The sequence below is a fragment of the Canis lupus genome, chromosome 12 (assembly GCF_048164855.1).
Source record: "Canis lupus baileyi chromosome 12, mCanLup2.hap1, whole genome shotgun sequence".
Classification (NCBI taxonomy): domain Eukaryota; kingdom Metazoa; phylum Chordata; class Mammalia; order Carnivora; family Canidae; genus Canis; species Canis lupus.
This window is the reverse complement of record NC_132849.1, coordinates 50,323,437-50,349,448: the sequence shown is the minus strand read 5'-3', so window position 1 is coordinate 50,349,448 and position 26,012 is coordinate 50,323,437. Positions and strand designations below refer to the sequence as shown.

At 45.4% G+C, this 26,012-nt stretch overlaps 1 protein-coding gene across 1 annotated transcript in view; it reads right to left on the bottom strand.

Annotated features, from left to right (window-relative positions):
- Positions 1 to 16,715, bottom strand: part of OSR1 (odd-skipped related transcription factor 1) — a 365,031-nt gene extending 348,316 nt beyond the window's left edge. The window contains 1 exon segment of the mRNA XM_072770986.1: positions 16,697 to 16,715. The gene's annotated coding sequence lies outside the window, so the exon portion shown is untranslated.
- Positions 16,716 to 26,012: the final 9,297 nt, after the last annotated feature.

The window sequence follows — 26,012 nt, the reverse complement described above, 5'->3', positions numbered from 1 at the left end:
GACAAGAATGCAGAGGAGAACATAAGGCCTTCACATAGTAAATTCTCAATAAATATCTGAGAAGACAAGTGAAATGAACACACGCATCAAAAGAATACCATGTAAGGCAAACACACTGGACATAGATAGAAAAAGGTTTTTATTCATGCTTGGCCTCTTTCTAGCCTTGTAACCTTGGAGAATACTTAACCTCTGGCTTAGTTGGTTTAGGCTGCTATAATAAAATCCCACGAACTGGATGACTTAGAAACAACAGAAATGTATGTGCTCACAGTTCTGGGGGCTGGAAGTCTGGGATCAGAGTGCCAGCATGGTGAGGTTCCAGTGAGAGCCTCTTCCTGATCCGTAGTGCGCTCATGTGGCCTTTCTTGGGTGTGCACACGTACGTAGAACTCAAGCAGCAATCCCTATCAAAATACCATTGACTTTCTTCAGGGAGTTGGAACAAATTATCTTAAGATTTGTGTGGAATCAGAAAAGACCCCGAATAGCCAGGGGAATATTAAAAAAGAAAACCATAGCTGGGGGCATCACAATGCCAGATTTCAGGTTGTACTGCAAAGCTGTGGCCATCAAGACAGTGTGGTACTGGCACAAAAACAGACACACAGATCAATAGAACAGAATAGAGAATCCAGAAGTGGACCCTCAATTTTATGGTCAACTAATATTTGACAAAGCAAGAAAGACTATCCACTGGAAAAAAGACAGTCTCTTCAATAAATGGTGCTGGGAAAATTGGACATCCACATGCAGAAGAATGAAACTAGACCACTCTCTTGCACCATCCACAAAGATAAACTCAAAATGGATGAAAGATCTTAATGTGAGACAAGATTCCATCAAAATCCTAGAGGACAACACAGGCAACACCCTTTTTGAACTTGGCCACAGTAACTTCTTGCAAGATACATCCATGAAGGCAAGAGAAACAAAAGCAAAAATGAACTATTGGGACTTCATCAAGATAAGCTTCTGCACAGCAAAAGAAACAGTCAACAAAACTAAAAGACAACCTACAGAATGGGAGAAGATATTTGCCAATGACGTATCAGATAAAGGGCTAGTATCCAAGATCTATAAAGAACTTATTAAACTCAACAGCAAAGACACAAACAATCCAATCATGAAATGGGCAAAAGACATGAAGAGAAATCTCACAGAGGAAGACATAGACATGGCCAACATGCACATGAGAAAATGCTCCGCATCCCTTGCCATCAGGGAAATACAAATCAAAACCACAATGAGATACCACTTCACACCAGGGAGAATGGGGAAAATGAACAAGACAGGAAACAACAAATGTTGGAGAGGATGTGGAGAAAGGGGAACCCTCTTGCACTGTTGGTGGGAATGTGAACTGATGCAGCCACTCTGGAAAACTGTGTGGAGGTTCCTCAAAGAGTTAAAAATAGATCTTCCCTATGACCCAGCAATTGCACTGCTGGGGATTTACCCCAAAGATACAGATGCAGTGAAACGTCGGGACATCTGCACCCAGATGTTTATAGCAGCAATGTCCACAATAGCCAAACTGTCCGGTCTCTCTTTCAAAAGGGGCACTAATCCTATCGGACCCGGCCCTGCAGCCATGACCTGATTTGCTTCCCAAAGGCCCCATCTCCAAATGCCATCACATAGAGGGTTAGGGCTTTGGTATATGAATTTGGGGGCAGGGGACACAATTTGGCCCGTAGCAACTCATTCAACCTCATTTGCAAAATGAGGTTAATAATAATTCCTACATCTGTGTCATGTATTCCCTTTCACTCATACTCTCTCTTGTCTGGAAGCGAGATATTCTGGGATGTTGCTGACAACCAGTTCTGAAACTTCTTGCTGGATAGGACATGTGGAGAACGTGTGCCTCCTCGAGGCATATGTGCTCAGAAGATGTGTTCGGCCATGGGGCTCCCGGGACTCAGTGAAGTCAACTGAGAAGCTGCTGATTCAACAAGACTGTTTAGGAACAAGCTACTGTGAAAACACCTTAGTGTCTTATTGGCTTCTAAGAATCTAAGATTGTTGTGAAGAGCAGAAGTGGGGACACTAAAGTGAATGACAGGCAGCACTTAGTTACAGGGAGAATTCAGGAGATCCCACATCTACACTCCAATTTTTGAATTAAAGATGAAAAAAAAACCCAACAACCTTATGTCAAAGAGATAAGTAATGCCTGAAAGGATCCAGGCATCTTTTCTATGGAGGAGGGACTTGAGACAGTGTATGGGAGCACCCAGACTTCCACCTGCTGCTCCAAGCTCTAAAGGGGGTGTGACAGCAGCCCCTGTATGACGTTTCCATAACTCAGAGCTTTGTGCCAACTCTATGCACTAAGCTCGGGGAATTCTGGGGTGTTGCCTGAATACTAGTTCAGGGACAACTAGTTGCCTGAACTACTGCTCAGGGACAAAATTCAGGACCATATGTGCCCTTTCCAGATGGCCTTGCATAGGGGAGCTCGGTGGATGAAGACCATCCCCCACCAGGACCGGAGTCCTCTGGTTTGCTACTCCTCACTCCTCCAGAGCAACTCCCTGATGATGGGGACAGGTCAGGTGAATGAGGCTGCACAGGGCTCACCCTCTAAGCAGTGCTGGCAGGGAGCCCATGGCTCTGACTATACTTTCCCACTGTCGCTCGGGGCACTGAGCATTCACCACAGCCAAAATCAATGCCAAGGCCCTTTCTACAGTACCAGTTACACTGTGAAAAGATTGCTTCCTAAGACCTTGGGTCCTTTTCCTGTATTCTCCTACTGAAAGGACAACAGTCGTTCGTCTGTGTAAATGCCAACAGATGAGACCCAGTGTCCTTCTGGCCAGAATTGGGGATGGAACTGGGCATTTTCCATGTCAGCTGCAGATGCGCCATTTCTTCAGACCCCACGGTGTCCTCAGTGTGTGCTCTACTGCGGTCATTTTTCACGTCTCTTTGTCCCCACAAGACTGTGGGCAGCTGCAAGGCAAACTTAGGTCTCTCACTCTGTATCCCAGTAGGTGTAGGTAATATTTTGTCTTGAAGAAGTCACCATTTTGTTAAGAAGACAAGATATGCATTAACAGGATAAGGTACGGGCTCTGCCTGTTGCTTCAGAGTTGTAGCTGAGGCCCAAAGCAATGGACAAAAGATGTTGAGTATCCCATATTCTCAGTCCAGAGGGTCACCATCTCCCTGCACCATTTGCTTCAAGGGACCAGAACCAGCTCTACCACCACAAACTACCAGCCTCAGTCAGCATAAGAGACCATTGGAGAGGCAGATAGGGTTGGCCTGTGTATTGAAAGTAGTGCTCATGCCTTCCCCTCAAAGCAAGGGAAGAGGTAGACTGTAACCATCACTTGTAAAAACTGTAAGTTGTTTTAGGTTGAACTGTGTCCTCCAAAAATTCATATGGTGAGGTACTCAATACCTCAGAATGTGACCACATTTGGAAATAGGGTCATTGTAGATGCACCTAGTTGACACGAGGTCATAGTGGAGTTGGGTGTGCTCTAATCCAATATGACTAGTGTCCTTTTAAAAAGGGGAAATTTGAGGGGGAATAGGATGTGGGGACTGGAGTGATGCTTCCACAGCCAAGGAACCACCAGAAGCGGGAAGAGGGTCCTGGACCAGAGTCTTCCTAGTACTTCACATGGAGCATGCTGCCAACACTGTGATTTAGGCCTTCCGGTCTCTAGAACTGTGAAACAATTTCTGGTGTTCTAAGACACCTAGTTCATGGTGCTTTGTTATTGCCATCCTAGGAACACAAACAAAAATATTTGCAAGAACAGGGAACTTTCATTTCATTTACTTGTTTGATGTACGCTTTAGCATTAGACTTATTGTCTTACTCCTTTGTTATCTAAGCTCAGAGAAAGAAAACTGAAGGGAACCAGTGTGGTGGTAAGTTGCCAAGAAGAAAGGAGAGGAGGGAGCAGAAGTATCTGCCTGACTTCTCAGATTCCAAGAGGTATAGCAGATACTTGCTGCTCTGGGATTGGCTGCAAAGAGTAGATAAGTTTGAGAACCACCTAACATAGAAGGCAGGAAGACCCACAATCAGTGCGATTCAGGCTGAATACTGCCATCTGGAAATGGGCCAAAAGGACTGGGCAAATATCAGAGGGGCCTCCAGTACCTAGAGAAGTCTCAGAAATGAGTCCTTGTGACAGAGCACAGTGGAGCTACCACCCTTACTCATGGAACTCATAGCTCATGAGCTAGAAGAGCAGTTACAGATAACCCAGAAGGAGGCCATACTTCATCCAGGTAAGGAAGATGCTTACCCTCACTAGGGTCTCTTCATCCCACCTCAAGATATCTGGGGCCCTAAAGGTCACCCATGCATGCACACACACGCACACATATACACATTCTCTTTCAAAGCCACTGGAGCCAGATAGAGAGGCTAGACTTACTTAATAGAAAGAGAAAGCTATGAATCAAATTTGAGACTGAGACTGATTCAAGTTTATTAATTATTAGAAACAAATCTTAAATCACATAATACAAGACAGGAAACAACAAATGTTGGAGAGGATGTGGAGAAAGGGGAACCCTCTTGCAGTGTTGGTGGGAAAGTGAACTGGTGCAGCCACTCTGGAAAACTGTGTGGAGGTTCCTCAAAGAGTTAAAAATAGATCTGACCCAGCAATTGCACTGCTGGGGATTTACCCCAAAGATACAGATGCAGTGAAAAACTGAGACACCTGCACCCCAATGTTTATAGCAGCAATGTCCACAATAGCCAAACTGTGGAAGGAGCCTCGGTGTCCATCGACAGATGAATGGATAAAGAAGATGTGGTCTGTGTATACAATGGAGTATTACTCAGCCATTAGAAACGACGAATACCCACCATTTGCTTCAACGTGGATGGAACTGGAGGGTATTATGCTGCATGAAGTAAGTCAATCGGAGAAGGACAAACATTATATGGTCTCATTCATTCGGGAAATATAAAAATAGTGAAAAGCATTAAAATTAGTGGAAAATATCAGAGAGGGCGACAGAACATGAGAGACTCCTAACTCTGGGAAACGAACAAGGGGTAATGGAAGGGGAGGTGGGTGGGGAGTTGGGGTGACTGGGTGTTGGGTGCTGAGCGGGGCACTTGACGGGATAAGCACTGGGTGTTAGACTACATATTGGCAAATAGAACTCCAATAAAAAAAAATACCAAAAAAATATAAATAAATAAATAAATTTTTTAAATTACTGTGTAAACCTAAAAAAATTTCACAAAATAACATTGTCCTAATAACCAAATGTAACTGAAAAGTTACGGCATTTGGGTTAGGTATTGTTCAGAGAGTCACTAACTGGTATAGAAAGGAGATTCCAGATGGTTTCACTGAAAAAAAAAAAACCTGGGGAAAAAATACTATAAAATCCATGATAGGATGAAGTTGAATGAATAGAGAGTCCTCAATAAACCAGTTACTTATAAGTGAAGTGATGACTAATAATATCAGGTAGCTTTTCAAGGAGGCAATGGAGCGGGTGAAACACCTGGAAGTTCAGAGGATACTAGAGATCACCTGGACCAGACTAGTCAAGAGAGGCACGGTCAGGCACCACGGAAGCTCAGCCTCAAATGGAAGGATGGGGCCTGAGTAGTGGAGAAGGAAGAAGGGAGGATTGACATCTTTTTTCAATGAAGTGACTAGCAAAGGCCTGACCCTGGACTGGTGCTTGTGAAGAACTGATGAATCGACATTCTGGAACAGGGAATGGTGGGCAAGAGTCAGGGCCTTGGGACAGGCTTGAAATATTTTAGGTAGGGGAACTACAGGAAAGAAACAGGAGAAGGAAGTTGGGGCCACCCTGCAGGGACTATCAGTGCCAAGCTAAGTGCGATGGTTCCAACTCACCTGCACTCAGAAGACCAGTGGCCTGACAGGGCTCCCAGCACCTGGGTGCTTCCTTGGCCCTCACTGTTTGCTTTCCTTGCACAAATCTAACCACTGGCATGCTGGAGTGTCCCGAGGCCATGGCATGTTGGATGAAGGGATGACTGGAGGATACTGCTGGCCAGGTGTCAGGGACCAGCCCAAATCCCCAACCTGACCTCACAAAGTACCTGCGCTCCAGAGCCCACAGGAGGGGATTCAGGGCTGGCAATGGAGGCCACTGCCCCAACCCCCACTCTGGCTTCGGGAAGCAGAATCGGCTGTTGGAGCTTATGAGACAGTGTGTTTTATCTGGCTTCTGGCCACCAGAGAAAAACAGCAACAAAGGAAAGAGGAGAAGATATGGATTATTGGCGTGGAAGGCCTAATGACAAACACATTTGCATGTATTTCTACACGGAGAGTCTGCCCTCTCTGTGGCCTACTTGGGTTTTCTTCTACGCTCCAAAGGGCAAAGCCAGGTGCTAGCTCGAGATAACGTCTCTCCTAGTCCCAGGGCTCTTGGTTCAGCATGGCTCCAAGTCCCAGAGTTTGGGCCACTGCGCCACATGCCTGATCAACCATCTTCTCCTTGTGGTTTCTTTGTTTTTGCAGAGTATTGGCTAGGCTTTCCCGGAAAGCATGGACCATACTTAATTCTGGGGAAATTGACACAGAGACATACCCTTTGTCAGCGCCCCTGAGCCCAGTCCTGTGATCAACACTCATGTGTATTGTCTCTTTTGATCTTTCCAAGTCCTTACAAGATAATAGAATCTTATCCCTATTTTAAAGACAAGAAAGCTGAGGCTTGAGAGCGTACTCTTTCCACTTCACCACACCACCTCCCAGGGTGAGAAGAGAGCCACAAAGATTATTAAAGATGATGAAAATTGAGATTCATGAATTTCAGAGTTGAAAGGACCTTGAAATAACATCTTTCCCAATCTTCTTACCAGGCAGTCGATGAAACCAGGGTCAAAGGGGGAAAACAGACTTACAAAAGATTGCATGGAGCTCAGGGGAGAACATGGTCATGTGCACTCTGGCCTCAGCCTACCATCATTTGGAGGCAACTTAAACAAGGCAAGATTAAGGCTAGGAGAAGGAGCTGTTCATTATCAGGGGTCTATGCGTGGCTATGTGGGGAACTCGCTCAGCTCCCTGATCCCACAGGCCCCAAACCTCTGGGCCTGGGAACATCCAAGCACATCTAAAGACGCTGTTGCCTATGGGTGATGGGTAAACATCCTCCTGTGACATCCACACATCTGTCACATGGAGATCCCAGGTTTCTTCAATATCCTGGCCTTTAAGGACTCAATCTTTGCTTCTCTCACTCTGTGCAATCCACAGCCAAGCACGTAGCAAGAACACACTGGTCACAGTTGAGAAATGGATGGACGTTGCTGAAGCTGGAATGTAAATTGTAAATTATAAACAGAGTGTCAGCTGGGATAAACTCGTTTAACTTACCAGCAGACCTTGTCCACAATGTCAATTAGAAGGAAAATAAAAGGATGTCAGGAGACACAGTGAGAAAAAAGGAACAGAGAGGCAGAGGGAGAAAAGACAGTGAATAAAAAGCCTCCAGAGCCCGTCACGCAGTGATAACCTGGTGCCTGGAGTCTAGCCAATGGCTCTTTATGGTGAAATCCCAACCAGCCCCCCAACCTCACCCCCACATTGCATCAGTAAACCTAGAGCGAGGGCCTTGGTAAGAAGCTGGCTGGGCAACAACATTTCAAGGCCAGCAATGCCAATCCACTGACTCCCATCTCCCCTATCAATCCAGCTGAGCACACCCAAGGCCTGAACTGATAAGAAACAGACTGGTCTGTGTATGCTGCCCCTGTATCCCAACAAAAGGTAAGGTCATTCTGTCCTGTGCCAGTGGGTCTGAGAGAGCCCTTGATTTCTAGTAGCCACCAGGATATAAATAGTTTATATTTAGAGACCAGGATAGTGCTTTTAGCACATAGTAGGGACTTCACTACGTGGTAATTACAGCTATTTACAGTCTGTGCCAGGCATGACAGAGACTGACATACAAAGACTTATTTCCTTTTCTTCTTGGGCACACAGACTCTACTCCCCAGCCTCTTCTGCAGTAAGGTATAACCATGTGTTGAAATTTGGGCTGGTTGAATGTGGGCAGAAGTGCTCTGTTCTACCTCTAAGACTGGCCCATTAAAAGTTTCCAAGTATAATCCTCTCTCTTTTCCCCCATCTGTCAGCCAGATACAGAAAATTCAGCAAAGCAATATATCCCAAGGGGAAAGCAAAATCATGGGTTGGAGATGCTAATATTCTGAAATGAACATATCTGATGCCACTTAGAGAGACACCAGGAACATCATGTTGAACTTTGTGTGATGAGGAGTAAGTCTTGAGCAGCCCAGGTGGCTCAGAGGTTTAGCGCCGCCTTCACCCAGGGCCTGATCCTGGAGACCCGGGATCGAGTCCCACGTCAGGCTCCCTGCATGGAGCCTGCTTCTCCCTCTGCCTGTGTCTGTGTCTCTCATGAATAAATAAATAAAATATTTTTTAGAAGAGAGAGAGAGAGAAGAAGTCTAGAGAGAGAAGTAAGTCTTCTACTATATTAAACCACTGAGATCTGGCGATGTTACAAGCATTAGTATGACTTACCTGACAGACCTAAGACCTTAACCTTGGTTTCCTCAGAAGACTCCACTGGGGGCCTGTTTGGATGCCCAATTTTGATGCAACTTTGACCTTATATCTAGCTCCTGAAAGCATCTCTATGAAGCCAGACCCTTTCTCTCTACTCCGGCCAACTATCAACAGTCCTCTTACCATTAGGACAGATCTTACTGGCACTACATCCTATCTCCTGCCAATCCAAGGGCCAACTGCTCAAGGACAGGGGGTCACGTCCTCATCCCACCCAACTCCACGCAAGTGGGGCTCAACTGACTCCTGGGAATGCCTCGCACCTGAGGCAAGGAATTAGAACAACAGCCTATCCTTTACTCAAGAAGGGCAACAGGAAGTAATGAAGAGAACAGTAAATCCACAATCAGTCAACATAAAAAGGAAAAAGGCAAAGGCCACATGTTACAGTGTTAGGATGCAGAAGCATGGGTGACAGTTCAGACATCACATACCCACCTGGATCAACACTGGTGTAAGAGCAACTCACCAGCGGGTGTGGTTACCTGAGCCACCCATAGGTTTGCCATTGCAGCTCTATACACTCACCTCTTGTCCTTCTCTTCCTAGTGCAACTGTTCTTAGATCTCATGGCCATTACTTCTAATTAGCCTTAGTTGTTCATACATGGTTAGCCTATGGCCTAACTTGACTTGGGAGAATGCAGCAAATGGGACACCTTATTACATACATATAAAGTCTTAAACATCCTCGTTCTCTCTTAGATCAAATACTTTACATGCATTCAATAACTAGATCTTCTACTTTTGTGACTTTTCCCTGCACCCTGGATGCTGGGAGGTGTTGGAATCGCTGCTAGGTATCCCACTGTGCAAAGGACACATCACTTCCATGTCTTTCTCAAGCGCACTTGTTGATTCACTGCACATCACAGAGAGTATGCTTTTCAGGCCCTCTCTGGGTTTCACCATCTGCATCTGGGGCACAGGTGAGAGCTAAGGCTAATGCACCAGACTTCTTTTTCTCTCTTACCTTCTGAGGGACCTACTGAACACAAATACAATATTTCTTTCATTCAGGACACCAACCAGGGTTGATGCAGAGCAAAATGTTGCCAGCATATGTAATATTTGCATTAGAAAATCAATTTTGACTTAGGACAGCCACCAGTGATCCCTGTTTGATGACAGGTGGTCTCAGTTCTGGCTCAAGCTTGAGAGGCTGGGGACCATGGCCAATCAACTAATCTATCTGAGCCTCTGTTTTCTGTGTTGTGTTTTCATTTGTAGAATGGAGACAAGAGTGTATTCCTCACATAGTTAGTAATGTTGCTGAGACAATCACAGGAGATAAAGTGGAGATACTTTGCAAACTATCAAGTAGATATGTTGGACAGGGGTAAGGGTCACAGTAAGCATTTTCCCAATCCTGGTGTGCCCTACACCCACATCCCCAGAGGTGCTACTATGTCCCATCCCTTCTTCAAAGCCCAGCACAGACTGACTGCTTCCTCATCTGAGCATCTGTTACCCTAATGGCCCCATGATCATTTGATTACTTCTCTCTAGCTATAGGCACTGTAGAGCTATATGTCTAAGGCAGTTCTAGCAATCAAATCCTGTTGGCTAATTGAGGGAGCCATGCACGCACTTGTGTGTGTGTGTGTGTGTGTGTGTGTATGTATGTATGTATGTGTGTGGCTTGACTTCCACACTAAATTGGCAAGGATTATGTCATATTCATCTACTCATCTTAGTGATTTCTGTGGTAAGCTGGAATGTATAGCCCATCACAGGGGTTCGCAGAGAAAGGGCATCTACACACCTTTAAAGTGGAGGAAACTTTGGGAAGGCCATGTAATTTGAATTGAGACTCAGAAGATGAAAAGACATTAACCAAATGAGGGAACAGCATATGCAAAGGCCAGGGAGCACAGAGCACCTCAGGGGATAAAGCTCAGTGAGGGTGGCAGGGTGGGTCAGGGCGAGACAGTGGTAGAGAAGGGTGAATGCGTGAGGATGGGGACCAGGGCTGCAGCCACCACAGCCCAATAATGAAGAAAAGAGCCTTGGGGACACATGATCTTCAGCATGGGCTCTGGCTTTTTTTTTTTTTTTCACCACTTCTAAATCTTATGATTCTGTTTCTCTTCATCCCCAAGGTGGTGGCTCAGAAAGCCCCTAAGAAGCAGTCGAAGTTCTTCATGTCCAGCATCTGGTCTAGACACAGGAATGAGATCAGCACAGGCCTGGGTGGGGGCAGGCTGCCCAGGCTGTCCAGTGGGCGCCCTTTCTTGAGGCTATGCTGTCCCCCTGGCTGCCAGGGGACAGCCCCACGTTGTTTCAGCCCCTGCCTCCTTTGTGCTCCATACTCATATTTTCTTGACACAAACCATACAAAGTTTCAACACTTGGAGACTGCAAAGTAAACCATTTGTACATACCAGGTCTGGTAACACTTTAAATAATAGGCCAGTTAGTTAATGCTGCACTACAATAAAAATTCCCGTCCAAGTACACATTACGTCCTCATTAATGCCAAGTGAGTTCAGCGTGATTAATGTTATGACAATAAATAACTGGGAGATCATGATGACCGCCAGGTTGCAGCACCACAGCAGGGCCCGGGGCAGCTGAGCCTTCTGCCACCCTCCGAGCACACAGAGGTGTGCCTGCGCCTCCATTGGGGGCACACCAGCCCCTCCAAAGCACAGTTCTGGTGAGGATAGGCATGCCAGGGAACCCGAGCCTCGCCAGCCCCACACACGTGGCTGCTCTCGAGACAGCTGGAAAGAGAGCACAAGGAGCTCATCAGGATTTGTCCTTTTCCCCCAAGAAAAGAGTACATGTTAGGAGCTGGAAACCAGGCCCTTGACTGTATGGGCAGAAAGAGGCCCTCCTTGGCCTCCTGGCAGAGTCTGGAGCCATAAAAGCTGGGTGGCTTCCAAGTGCTCTGGGCACTGCCATGAGGGGCTCAGAGAAGTGGATGGCTCTCTTGAGAGTACAGTGAAGGCTGTGGTCGGGGAAGAGGGAACTTGGTCATCACTGCTCAGTGCCTGAGAAGAACAGACAAAGACATAGGTTCCTGCCCTTAGGAAGCTTCCATCACTGCTGAAAAGGGAAATCTACACTGTGGTTGGCCAAAGAAAGGGGACACTGAGTCTGTTCTCAGTATCTCTAAGTATGTGGGAGCCATGTCTCCATGGCAAGAGACACAGAGGAACAGTGGACTGCTCTGAAGTCAGAGATGCTAGGCTGGCAAATAAGATGCCAACAAGAGGGAAATGAGAACCATATTAGTTGGGGAGAGAACTTCACAAATCATGGAAACTTCCTCTTTGGCTTCTGGAGTATGGAGAAGACTTGGTAACTCGATGGGCAGCTCCTTCGGCTCCTTCCCTAGCAGTCTGGAGTTGAAATGGCTCACCCCCACAAGGTCCACCTCATACTCACTGCCAAATGGTTCTGGATTCTGTTGAGACCTGTGGACAGTCCTAGGCTACTGGCCCATGCCAGACCTTACTCAAGTGTTGGCTTCTGGCTTGCCCTTGGCCTCACTGGGGTGGTACTGGCCCAGCTTTCTGTGAGTTCCCTCAGGCTTTGGAGCATCTGTGCTCAGCACAGGACCTGGGCTATAATAGCTGCTCAGTACATGGTAGAAGTGAACTCTGGGCAGGGGCCAGAACTCTCCATCCTTCCTTCTACAACATGAGCCACCAATTCTAAAATCACTGGCCCTATAGTCACCCCCTTTCTCACTAGGCAGCCCCAGTGAGAAAACATAGTCCCTCAAGGGCGGGCATCCAGGCTGAGACTAGAGCCCCAGATGGACACGGAGGTGAGGAAGGTGAGCTGTCACTACTTGTTGCGAAAAAAAACAGCTCATACTTTCCACTTTGGCATCAGAAGCCAACACCATTGATTAATGGGGATGCTAGGTTGACCAAGAAGTAAGAACGGGAGTGGCTAGAAGTGGGTGTTGACTTTTCAAACAATCATAAATTCCACGAGGGTGACAAAAGGGCATGCTCTGTAATTGTGTTCATTATTTACACTAAAACCTAATTAAAGTCATTATGCTTTTTGTTCATTAAACAAACTTACTGGCACAGACAGCAAGCCGGCATAAGTGCTGTTGGGCTCACTGGGGAAGTGGAGAACCTCAGGTCCACCCTCATCCTGTGAGTCTAACATTCTCTGCAAAGGAAGACTCTACAGAGAGAAACAGAATAGGACAGAGAGGGACAGGAAAGCATCACAAGGCTTCCCTGCAGCCTTTGTCCTACCTCCTCCTATGATGCAAGACCAAAGGATTCCTTCCCCTAAGCCCTATATCACTGTAAGAAAACTGTGTCTGGGCCAGGACTGGGGCAAAGCCAGACACTGCCAGGTGTCCAGGGAAGATCAAGGTCCAGGAATAAGGATAAAAGTCAGTATAACTAGCCAACATTTTCAGATGTCTTCTACAAACAGGGTCCACTGGAAGCCTCAAAAAATTTTTTTAAAAAATGAGATCTCTATGTGAAGTCATTAACATTTTATTATGGATAATAAGAATTTAATCTATCTATAAGGCAAGTTGGGAGCCTTTGAAAAATGTAAGGAGAGACGACCAGGGGACCAGAAGAAGGTTGAAATTTTCTCTGTTTGGGTTCAGAACAGCCTTATAAAGAAAGTGGTGAGTGATATCAGAAAAATGACAGTAACTGGCTCCAAATGACAAGAAACATTGAAAAACTGTTAGAAGCAACTTTGTCAGAACTCTGGAAAACAGTCAAAGTTTTCTAGCAATCAAGAAAACACAAAGGCAACTTTAAAATTATATTAAAAACCCTTACCTTACACCAAACACAAAAATCAACTCAAAATGGATTAAGGACTTAAGACCTGTAGCTATAAAACTCCCATAAGAAAACGCAGAGGATGATCTCCTTGACGCTGGCTTTGGTAATGATTTTTTTTTTGGCTCTGACACCAAAAGCACAGATAGCAAAAGCAAAAATAAACAAATGGGACCACATCAAACTAGAAAATTTCTGCACAGCAGAGGAAACAATCAAAAAAATGTAAAGGTGACCTATGGAATGAGAGCAAATATTTGCAAACCATTTATCTGATAGGGAATCAATATCCAAAATGTATAAGGAACTCTTACAACTCAATAGCAAAAAAAAAAAAAAAAAAAAATATTAAAGAATAGGCAAAGGACCTGAATAGACATTTTCCCAAAGAATACATGCAAATGGCCAACAGGTTCTTCTAAGATGTTGACTAGCAATGGTAAAATTAGACAAAAATCCTTATTTTGTTACTGACCTAAGAGGGAAAGCTTTCAGTCTTCTGCCATTGAATATGTTAACAGTGAGTTTTTCATAAATGCCCTTTATCACATTTTTTAAATTTTTGTATATTTTTTATTGGAGTTTGATTTGCCAACATATAGTATAACATCCAGTGCTCAACTCATCAAGTGCCCCCCTCAGCCCCCGTCACCCAGTCACCCCATCCCCCCACTCACCTCCCCTTCTACTACCCCTTGTTCATTTCCCAGAGTTAGAAGTCTCTCATGTTCTTTATCACATTGAGGAAGTTCCTTTCTATTTTTAGTTTTCTGAGTGTTTTTCATCACTGAAAAGCCCTTTATCACAGGCTTTTTCTGCATCAGTTGAGATGTCTCTGTGTTTGTTTCTTTGTTCTGTTAATGTGGTGTATCACACTGATTGATCTTCCTAAGTTGAACCACGCTTGCCTTCCTGGGCTATACCCTATCCAGTCATGGTGTATAATCTCTTTAACATGCTATTGTGTTCTGTTCGCTAGTATTCTGTTAAGAATTTTTGCATCTACATTCACAAAGGATATTAGTCTGCAATTTTCTTTTTTTATAATGTCCGTAGCTAGCATTGGTAGCAGGGTATCCATAGCCTGACAGAGTGAGTTAGGAAGTATTCCCTCCTCTTCTATTTTTGGAAAAGTCTGAGAAAGATTGGTGTTAATTCCACTTTAAATGTCTGGTTGAATTCACCAGTGAAGCCATCCGGTCCTGGAATTTTCTTTGTTGGATGTTTTTTGATTATTGATTCAGTCTTTACTTATTATAGGTCTGTTCAAATTTTCTTACTTTTTAAAAGTCCATTTCTAGAAACTTGTAATTTGTGTGTTTCTAGAAACTTGTCCATTTCTTTTGGGTTATCTAATTTGTTGACATACGATGGTTCATTGTATTCTCTAATAATCCTTTTTCTTTTGTTAAGGTTCATAATAATGTCCTCACTCCCATTTCTGATTTTATTTGCATCTTCTCTCTTTTTTTTTTCATCAGCCTAGCTAAAGGTCTGTCAATCGTTTTGGTATTTTCAAAGAATCAACTTTTGGTGTCATTTATTCTATTTTATATCTGCTCTAATCATCACTATTTTCTTCCTTCTAATAGGTTTGGTTTTCGTTTGCTCTTCTTTTTCTAGTTCCTTGAAGTATAAAGTTATGCATCTGAGATTTTTTTTTTAATGTAGACTGCTATAAATTTACCTCTATTGTATCCTATGAAACTTGATACATTACTACTGGAAGTTCTATCTAGAGCAATTAGGTAAGAAAAATAAATAAAAGGCATTCAAACTGGGATGGGAAAATTAAAACTATCTTTAATCACAAATGACATGATCTTAGATAAAGAAAATCCCAAAGGTTTCACCAAAAAATAAAACAAAAAAAAGCTCCTAGAGCTGATAAACAAGTCCAGCAAAGTTGCAGGGTACAAGATCAACACACAAAAACCAGCTGTGTTTTAGTACACAGGCAATGAACAATGTAAAAGAAAATTAAGAAAACAATTCCATTTACTAATAGCATCCAAATAAATAAAATACCTAGCAAGAAATTTAATGAAGATGGTAAAGACTTGTATATAGTAAGCTGTAACACGTTGCTAAAGGAAATTAAGGAAGACTTAAATCTTAAAATTGGAATTAATTTCTAAAATCCATATATTACATAAATGTATAAAAAAGGAGAATCCAGTATATACAACTTGAGACCAAGTGAATTTGTTCATAAACCCACGTCTGTAATGTTTTATAACATTAAAATACATTCTCCAAAATTTTTAGCAATTCACAAATGCAGACATGTTTGAACAAGCCCCTGGCTTTCTCTTGTTACATTATTGAAGAGAGCGCATACTTTCTATGCCCTCTTTTCATACCCTGGTTAACAGCCTTTTTGACTTTTCACTGGAGTTTCATCTCTCACAACAGATTTTTACACTAGTTGGGAGAATTATTTGCAAAAGACTCTCAAATACCTTTTCCATTTGCCCAGATAAAGTATATGATAGACTCTTCCACATTATAGATTTGATTCAGTATTAAGCTCTATAGCCTACTCTTCAATTTTTTTCAAAATTCTATTTTTGGGCTAAGTCACAGTTGATATGTTCAGCTATGCAAGTTTTACACTGTACAATTCAAGTAGGGAACATTCAGTTAGAAAGCAAAGTGAATAATCTTTGTCTCTCTCTCTCTCTCTCTCTCTCTCTCTCACACACACACACACACACACACACACACACACACATTTTCATACTTCTCCTCAGAGTCACAGTCACAGTGCTTTGAGAACAGAACACACACTACATAAAGATATGCATTTGGGCATCCAGCTCAACTCTGTGTCTGATTACATGGCTCATATGGCTCATGATCCACACAGGGCTTGCACTAGGTCCCATTTAAACTCTTATGTCAAAAATAGTAGAAATAACTACATGTCTTGGACCTCTAATTAAAACTGTAAGTGTTAAGTTAGCAAGAACCTGCTGCAATGCCCAGGTGGTTCTGCAATTAATCATCAATTCCACCCCACCCCCACCCCATTCCCAGGGCACAAGTACAAGTCAAGACCCAGCAGGGCAGAAGTGCTATCTCGGTGTCCGCCCCAGCCTGATCCTCTGCTTTCATTCTGCTATTTCTCTGCTATCTTTGGTCACACGTATCCCTTCAGGATCCATGTAGGTCCACACCCCATTCTTCTCTGTTCTCGTGCTGATTCATCTGTCTGGCTGCATTAATCCAATCTGGTTACTTCACTCTATCAGGATTGATATAATTATTGGACTGAATCCTCACTCCATTTGTCATTTCTCTGAATTGAGTTTTGAAAGCACAACTCTTTCCGCCTTACCTGCCCAGGCTGCTTTTCAACTGTTCCAGCAATCTGCAACCAGATACTAATCACTGTTGTCCAAATCCACACAGAACAAGGAATTCTACAAGTACGGCTCTGCTCTGGTGCCACTTTACTCATGCCCTGCAAGAAAAGCTTTTGGGGTTCACATTGCCTGAAATACCCTCTTCCACTATCCTGAATCCCATTCCTCCATTGGGATGGGATAGTTTTGTTCCTCCCATACTGAGACATCTCTTCTCCTATGAAGAGATGCCCCATCAGGGTGTTCCCATATAATCATGCCATTTACACAATCACATAATTAGCTTCTCCCATCCCTTAATAAGAGGAGAAAGTTAAGGAAGTGGCAAACACCATCTATAAATGTCACAGACTGTCCCACACCGGGCATTTCAGACCTCTGATAAAAGGGCTTGTGCATCAGACTGCTCTTGAGGGTCACGTGGGTGGCCCATGACATGGTACACTGGATTGGCTTAGCAAATCCCATAAGAGGACTCACTTAAGTATGTGGCTATGTTCACGGGCCCTCTAAGTATCACTTATACCAAACAGCCTTACCCAAAAGCCAACACTCCTATCTCCAGCAGCCCTCTCCTCCAAACTCCAGAAGGACCTACCCAGGCATTGTTAGTCACAGTTTTGTGGCCATAGTAACTCATAAGCAGAAAAGAAAGGGTCCCTCTGGAGGTTGGCCCCTCTAGGAACCCAGGATGCCTGGGTTCAATACAGAACAGATGGGGTCCAGTGATGTTGTCAGGGAATATATGGCCAAGAGCCATGATGGGCCCCAACTGTTCATGAGCAGTCATAAAAAGATCCAATTCAGTATCTACTTCTTGATATGGATCTCAGAGAGAACTTCTATGTACTATTTCCCTTCACAACCACTGGGGTGGAAGATACACATCCTCTAAGCCTTCCATGAAAGAGTTAAAATCAGGTTGGAAGACTCTGTCTTCAAAAATGTCTGATGTTTTAAATCTTATTGATAGAGCCTGGAACTAAGCCTTCCTAAGCCTCGATTTCTTCAGTTATAAAAAGAGAAGATGGTCTACATCAGAACATGCATCAGAATTAACTCATGAACTTACATGTCTGACCCTACTCCCAGACAATATCAACCATCAGATCTTAAGTGGCCTAAGCATGATAAGTTAGAAAAGTTTACCAGCTTATTGTACATGCCCCACAACCTACAGTTCCATGAACAGAAGTTAACACTCTACACCAGGTGAAAATGTGACCATAGCATGATGTTATTGACAACTCTTTCCTGACACCAAACTGGTTGAACTCCTTAGCTATGCCCAAGGACAGCCTACACATCAGAGATTTAAAAACCATGCCCCCAAAGCCGAGCATGACAATCAGAAATCGAGTGGGGCCATGGCCACCCCTGCCCAGGCCAGTGCAACTAAGCTAGAGATAAGGGTGTCCTTTACCTGTCACCCCTTCCATGGCTCCCAAGGTCCCCTGCTCTTATTCCTGCACCATTCCATGGGACTGTCTATTACTATGTCACCTCTCCCAGGCACTCAATGGGGGACAGGAATGTGGGTGTCTTCCATGTTGATGGTACCACTTGCCATCCAGTCATCCAGATTATAACCCTCAGAGTCTTCCTTCTTCACTTCTTCTTCACCAGGTACATCCTCAGATCCTGTGAATTCTTTCTTTCTTTCTCTCCATCCCAATGCCACTATCTTCAAAGATCAGCTTCTCCCTTGCCTGGAATAATACAAAGGCCTACAGAAATCGAGTGGGGCCATGGCCACCCCTGCCCAGGCCAGTGCAACTAAGCTAGAGATAAGGGTGTCCTTTACCTGTCACCCCTTCCATGGCTCCCAAGGTCCCCTGCTCTTATTCCTGCACCATTCCATGGGACTATTACTATGTCGCCTCTCCCAGGCACTCAATGGGGGACAGGAATGTGGGTGTCTTCCATGTTGATGGTACCACTTGCCATCCAGTCATCCAGATTATAACCCTCAGAGTCTTCCTTCTTCACTTCTTCTTCACCAGGTACATCCTCAGATCCTGTGAATTCTTTCTTTCTTTCTCTCCATCCCAATGCCACTATCTTCAAAGATCAGCTTCTCCCTTGCCTGGAATAATACAAAGGCCTACAGGCAGGTGTCCCTCGAGCTACCCTCTCACCTATCCTCTTGGATGAACTTTTCAAACTGAGGTTCTGACTTAAGGGGTTTTCTTATCCTGGTACATAAAACACAGCCAGTAAGATGTGTATTTGTGTATTTTTACAAGTGGATTCACTACTTTTATTAGAATTTCAAAGGCATGTGCTCCAAAAAAGTGGATAGACACCGTCTACCATGCTGCAAGAACTTTTCTGCACCACTACTCTCTGTTCTGACCAAGATGACTTTGAGGGCAGGAATCATAACTGAATCAATCTATTTCCCCATCTTACTTGGTATCTGGCACAGAGGAGGAAGTCCCATGAATGTTGAATTATTATTAGCCACAGCTCAGTATGATTTCAATAACATGGGAGTGATGCCTTGCAGAACTCTCCCTCATGGGCTGGAAACCCAAAGGAAACTCTTGGCTCTCTCCTAGCAAGATAACAGCCTTTCACTCTGAAGGAAACTGTGCATGTGCAGCAGCTTTGCCAATGAAAGCACGCCAATCAAAGGTGCCTCCAGCCAGTGGAAGGGACTTGGGGCCCTGTGCCAGCTGCAGCAGGTGATTCATTCTCAGGCATGACCATGCACCTTGTCATTGCCAAACTGTCTGCCCTTTGAATCCAGGCCCCCTGTTTGACCAGGGGGAGCCAGTTCCTAAAACCCGCACCAGCCCCAAAGATTTCTGCCAATCATTACTCCAATCTTGGGCTCCCCTACAGATGCCGAGCTGTATGTTCAGAGATGTTTATAGCTCAAGTTCCAGAGACAACTTGGAGGGCTTTTGGGTTGTAATCTACTTAAGACAAAAATCCATGACGTCTCCTTGGAATTCTGCAGCTTCCCAGGGGACATTCCTGGACTTCGGGGTATTTTATTTTCTTGCATTTTGTGTGTCCAGGTGAAAGATTCTGGAGGTAAGTCAGAAGACAACAGAACATGCAAAAATACAAAACGTACATTTGCAAAGGGAAAAAACAAGGATCATAGAAACCCATTCCTCAGGTCAGTTCCAGCAGCATAAGCCAAGCACAGAGGTTTACAAAGAAACCAATGTTTGCCTCATCTACATGGTGTCTTCCTCCAGACAGCAGGTAGGCAGGGCCAATTTCTCAGTCTGTAGCATGGACATTACCTTTAATGCCCAGGTGCTCAGTTCCACCCATACCACAGTGGTGACTAGCAGGGGTCCCAGCTCAAGCCTACTCAGGATCCCGAGATGCACGGGGCAAAATCCCCAGAAATCTAACTGCATAAAGAATCACACTGCCTTCATGGAGATAATTCATTCTAAGGCAAGACTGTATAATGTAGACCTGAATATAAAATATCCATTCCTTAGCAAAGGTTTCTGAATGGTTCTGTTCCTCTCCTGTCTAGTCCTGTGGATTCATGTCTGCAGTTTTTAAATTCTTTAATATGAGGCAGCAGCCAAAAAAGGCTCAGACAAGCCCTCAGTTTTCGCACTGTGATGGCCCCTGCACAGCAATGCTGTGACCAGCAAGACCACAATTCCTGCTGGGAGAGAGCAGGGCAGCAGGAGTGAACATCAGTATGCTGTGGTGGCCCGAGAGGATGGCCATAGTCAAAAGTCATGTTCAGGCAACATGCCAGGACCTATAGTGAGAAGGACACTCAGAGAGGAGGCAGCAGTTTCTAGAAGTGGAGGCACAAAATAGCAGCCAGTCGTGCTTATGAGCACACAACGGACACAATGGGAAATACAGACATATTTGGTGGAAGTCAAGAAGTTGAGACCCTATAAAATGATAAGGGAAGGAGACAGTAAATTCAGATCCTTGCCCTTAATAGGAGTTGTTTGTATGCACAGGTTGGGAAAGTGATAGAATCTCAAGTTATAAGAGAAAGAAAAAAGCATAGTGATGGGCTGCTCCTTTTGAGGCCCCAGATCAGCCTCTCATGGCCTTATTTTCCTGACCCAAAGATGGGAACTGCCTTTGGAAAACCAGTGAGCCCAAGCCAAGCAACTTCTCCATAAGCTACTGCAAGTGAACCTTCCACCTCTCCCTGGGAGACACTGGGAGTCGTTCAGAGAGTTCAATGAACGAACGGGCTGCCAGGGAGGAAGGATTTCGGTAACAGTCCCTGGTTGCTGGCTCCATCACAGGGCACAATAAGGTCCTCCATGGGCCTGTGTGGGCTAGAGCCGCAGCCCCCACCGCAGAGCAGGGGCAGGCCACTTGTGAGCACTGTTTACCGAGCCACCATCCTCACATTCTGGCTCTTCCTAACCCCACCCAACAAATCCTGGGAGATGAGGGCAGAAGAACATGACCACAAGACAATGGAGCACTGCTCACTCATCCAGGCATCCAGCATTTAGCAAACACACGAATGCGTTAGACACTATGCCAGACACTGAGTACATGCTGGTGAATAAGACAGACACAGTCCCTGCCCTCAGGAAGCTTACAGGCTAGTGAGGCAAATAGGTGTCAAAGCAGAAGTAATGAGGACTTTCGAGAAAAACAACAGGCTTCTGTGAGAGAACACTGTGGGCCATGGAACCATTCCCTGCAGAAATGCTTCTTACTCTGACATGGGAAGATAATTAGGGTTGGTGTGGGATAGAGAGTGGTCTGGACGAAAGCCTAGAAGCCAGTGGAGCATTGAGGCTCAGAAGGAAGCACAAAGTAGAGGAGAGAGAGCAGGGAGGAGGGTGAAGAGGAGGCAGGTAGGACCACATGAGGCCTTGGAGGCCACAAAAAAGATCACACACTTTCCTGGTGACAAGTAAAGGCAACTGGGGGCTGAAGGCAGGGACACAGCCAAGCCCCATGATCCACTTCATTTTGATAAACATTAGTCTGGTTGCCTGGGGACAGGCCGTTGGAGAGGGCTGAGGAATGACATCAAAGAAATGGTCAATTGCAGAGAAGTTCAAGAGAAAGCAGATGCAGCTAGGCTAGCGTAGAGGCCATAGTACAGAGATGGAGACATCTGAATAAAATTCAAAGATAGAACCAACAGTAATTAAGGATGGCACCTTGGTCTCCAGCTGCAGGATCCAGGCAGTTGGAGGGACCATTTATAGAGGCTAATGGTGAGGCGGGTTCAAAAGAGAGTATCAGTTCTCCACTGTGGGACTTCCAAGAACAGATGCTAAAGAGGCAATTGTGTTGGTTTTGACTTCAGAAAACAGAGACGAATTTGGGAGTTCCTGGCACTTGGCTGGACACTGGGGTGGAGGTGGGCAGCCTGGCCAGACTTACAAGGCACCTGTCCCGCTTACAGCACCTGAGCCTCCCAGTGCCCCTGGAGGTTAGGCGGTATCATTGCTTTTTTTTTCATCCGATTATTCCCCAGCTTAAAGGCCTCCCTCCAAGTGCTAAAATGAGGAGCCAAGGGCTTGGAGAAGGCTGCAGTTAGACAGCAGCAGCTTGTCTCTCTGCCCTGGCCTCCCAAGGAGTCCTCTTAGTGCCAACCTAACTGTGTCCCTGTCACCCACCTTCTCTGCCAGCTCTCTCCCCTCATGCCTTCCATCCTTCCCACCTACCACCCTGCAGGAATGCTCCCCTCCTCATCTAAAGCAGCCACCATCAGGGCATGACACAGCTCTGTCCAGTGGTTTTACCTGACCACTAGCCCATAGGCACATGCATGCACACACTACAGATAAGTACCCCACACACCATGCATAGTATACACACACTACATGCAACATGCATACCACACATGCACATGCACAACACAGTCTACAGATACACCACACACATACACACAACCCATGCATACCTCACACACATCACACACACACAATGAGCCTATTGCATACACACCACAAACTCCACACACTCCACACAATACTATACACACTTTCAATACATACAAAATACACAAACTCCATGCATGCACACACACACACACACACACACACACACACTCCCTCAATCCAGACAGCACTGATTTCCCTGTTCTCGGAAGGCCCTCAACACTGACTCTGCAACCCTCTAAATAAAATGATATATCCAAAGCACTTGAAATAGCTCCTGGCACACAGGGGCCCTTCTTTCTCCCTGCCAAGGCCCCACACACACCTGGTCTGTAACTGAGGTTGCCCAGAGAAACTAGGATCCACATGACTTTAGGCAAAGAACAAATAAGCAATCACATTCCGGGTAACTGAGGAAACACCTAAGAATGAGCTGAGCTCAGTGGTGGCCTGTGGACAATGCCTGGATGATGCCACTCGCCCTGCATTCATGTTTCACATTTCAGAGCAAGCACAGCCTCAAATGCTCAACAATATTTCATCAAAGCAAATGGGAAGCAGAGTGCTGAATGAAAAACAAAATGAAACAACTCTGGAATCAAGAGTAGGAGACTGCTTCTATTACCCTGGCTTTGCCATTAACTTTGAACAACCTTAAACAAATCACCTCAGAGTTTCAGCCCTCGGCTGCCTATTTGTAAAACACAGGCCATCTTTCCCCAGGCTCTTCGGAGGATGGGTGTGAATCAACAATAAAGCATCTGCAAAGTGGAAGTGCTAGCCAAGAAGACATCTCCCTGGTAGAGACCTAGCATATTCCTCAACCCCTGAAGGGTAACAGTGTAGATGCCACCAACTGGACATACTTCCGCAGCTAATTCCAGGGATATGTTTCCACAGTGCCATAAAAAGAGGGAAGCAAAGGAAATTACTTTTCCCCTAAGGACCCTGGGCCAGGCACATAGCCAATATATTTTTATGTAATGCCAGAGTCAAAAATCCTAAGACCTCCATACTCTTCACAACAGCATCAAAAGTGGAACAATCTTAACACAAATCACACTTACTTCCACTGTCCCTGGACATAACCCTGTGTAGGGTTGTTTTGGGTTTTGTTGTTTTCATTTTTGTTTTTGTTCTTGCATGCCCAGAAACAAGACTCACGGGTCTCCTGCTTTGCTGGGGCCCTCACAGTGACCCAGGTCCCTAAGAGGCCCAAACATGGTCCCAGTTCCCAGAGCCACAGCAGGGACTGACCATGGCCTCTGTGCTTAGGGGTGCTGCCCTCAGTGTCGTCTACGCCAAAGTACTAAGACCACAACCACCCCTGGACGTGAGGCTGATTAAAGCAGGTTACGTGAATTGCCGAATTAAGTCGTCCAAAATTGGATAAAGCGATTGTGAAATCTGTTTTGAGTCAACCTATACATGTCTCATTGCAGGAAAATGTCTCGGTAAGAGTTCATGGAGGAAAAAAAAAAACCAGCAACTCATTGTTGGCTGACCTTCCTGGGCTCCTAATATTCAGTTCCCCAAAAGGCATCTTAGCCATGTAATTTCCAATATGGGAACAATTTGAGTTGCAATTAGGCAAATCTCAGAAGGTTCTGCCACTGATTTGTTCGTTCTCTCAATATTATTCTATAGGACACACTAAAAAACTGTGCCAGGTTCATGCAGAGGGCAATTGGGAACAGCGCATGTGGGTTACAGAGGCTGGGTAAACACATCGCTGCTCAGTAATGGCATCACTAGGCCACTGGACCTGGACACATGGCCCTCCAGCCCCAGGGGCAGCTAGTAATGGCCCTTTGGGGCGGAGGGGAGAGGGAGGAGGGGGGGAGGGACGATTAGCAACTCAGAGGTGTGCATCGAGCAAGTAGGAGGCTCTGGGCAGTGAGTATGGAGGTGGCTAGGGTAGCTACCAGCTACAACGTAGCCCCAGGGATTGTAGGTGAAAAAAAAGCTAACAGATTCCTGGCAGTAACAGATTTTGTTGTAGGCCACATCCTTTAGTGAGTACCTCCTCTGTGCCAGGTCTGAGCTAGGCCCTAAGGATACTGGGTTGGAAAAAATAGCCTTGACCTCAAGTAGTAAGGTGGGAAGACATACCAGAAAGCAAGCCCCATTGTTACACAAGACAAAGAATGGTAACAAAGAGATTCTTTTCAAAAGTTCCAATGAAAGCACAGAAAAGGAAGAGATTAATTCTACCTATGTATGAGAATAAGCTTGGAGAAGGGCATATTTGAGTGGGCCTTGAAGCATGGATAGGAGTTTGGCCGGTTGGGAAGAGAAAAATAGTCCCAGAGAAGCATGTCCTCTCTTGGTTGGGATGAGTTGGCACTTCCTGAGCTGTGAGTGGTTCCTCCTACGGGCTGAGTCTTCCCATGTCCCTGGTCTCCAGGAATAAGGAAAGGTCATTCCTGCCATATGGGACACATCAGGCTTGCCCTGGACTCCTCTTATGATCTGTCCCCTATCTTAAGGGGGCAGGTTTGCTCCCAGTGAGAGGAATGTCTGGATCCTCCTCAAAGTTCTGAGCCCAAAGTGCAGAGGCTGTCTCGCCTGCTTCCTGACCAGACCAGAGCTCATGCCTGAGACCAGATCCTGTTAGAACTGAAGAGGAGGTGTGGACAGAATCAGCCCTGACTGGAAGGCTCTGGATGGCAAGGATCGTGGCAGGTTGATCTCTGTCTCCTCTTTCTCCCAGACCTGCTCAGGGCCCAGCTCTCAAGACTGAGTGGGTACGTGTGAGTGTGAGGGAGTGGATGCGTACGTGAGTAGTACATGCATTAGTGGGAGGGCATGCATGTAAATGAGTGTGTGCAAGTGTGAGTACTTGAGTGTGTGAGGGGGTTTGTGTGAGTGAGTGGGTGTATAAGTGGATGTGTGGTGCATGCACGAGTGTGTGGGTGTGTGAGTCTGAGGGCCTAAGTGAGCAAGTGTATGCATAAGTGAGTAAACACAAGCCGACCAGCCGGAGGCAGTGCCTGCACATCTAAGGTGAAGCTTCAGTCTGCATCTCAGGGTCCAGTGAAGGGGCTGCTCCAGAAGCATGACGGATGCAAAAGATAGGACAACGGTCAGAGGAGTAAGAGGTGAGAGGTGAGCTATGATAGGCCATGTGTGAAGTGCAGTTTGGGGTCAACATGGGATCGAGACGTCAGGAAGGAGAGTGGGTTACAAGGGGGAAAACAACCTTCCCAAAGCAAGAAACCTCAAGAAACACGTGGGGAGATCAAGGGGGCAGAATTACGCCCCTAGAAACCCCCTGTGTCACTTCTGACCAGTCCCCCCACGACACCAGTGTCCCCAGGAAAGCAGGTCCCTCTGATTCCCTGCAATTCCAGCAAGGGAAGCCCTCAACAGGCAAAATGTAAAGGCAGACCTGGGCAAATCCTGCAACAGAGCCCCTGGAAATGGTGAC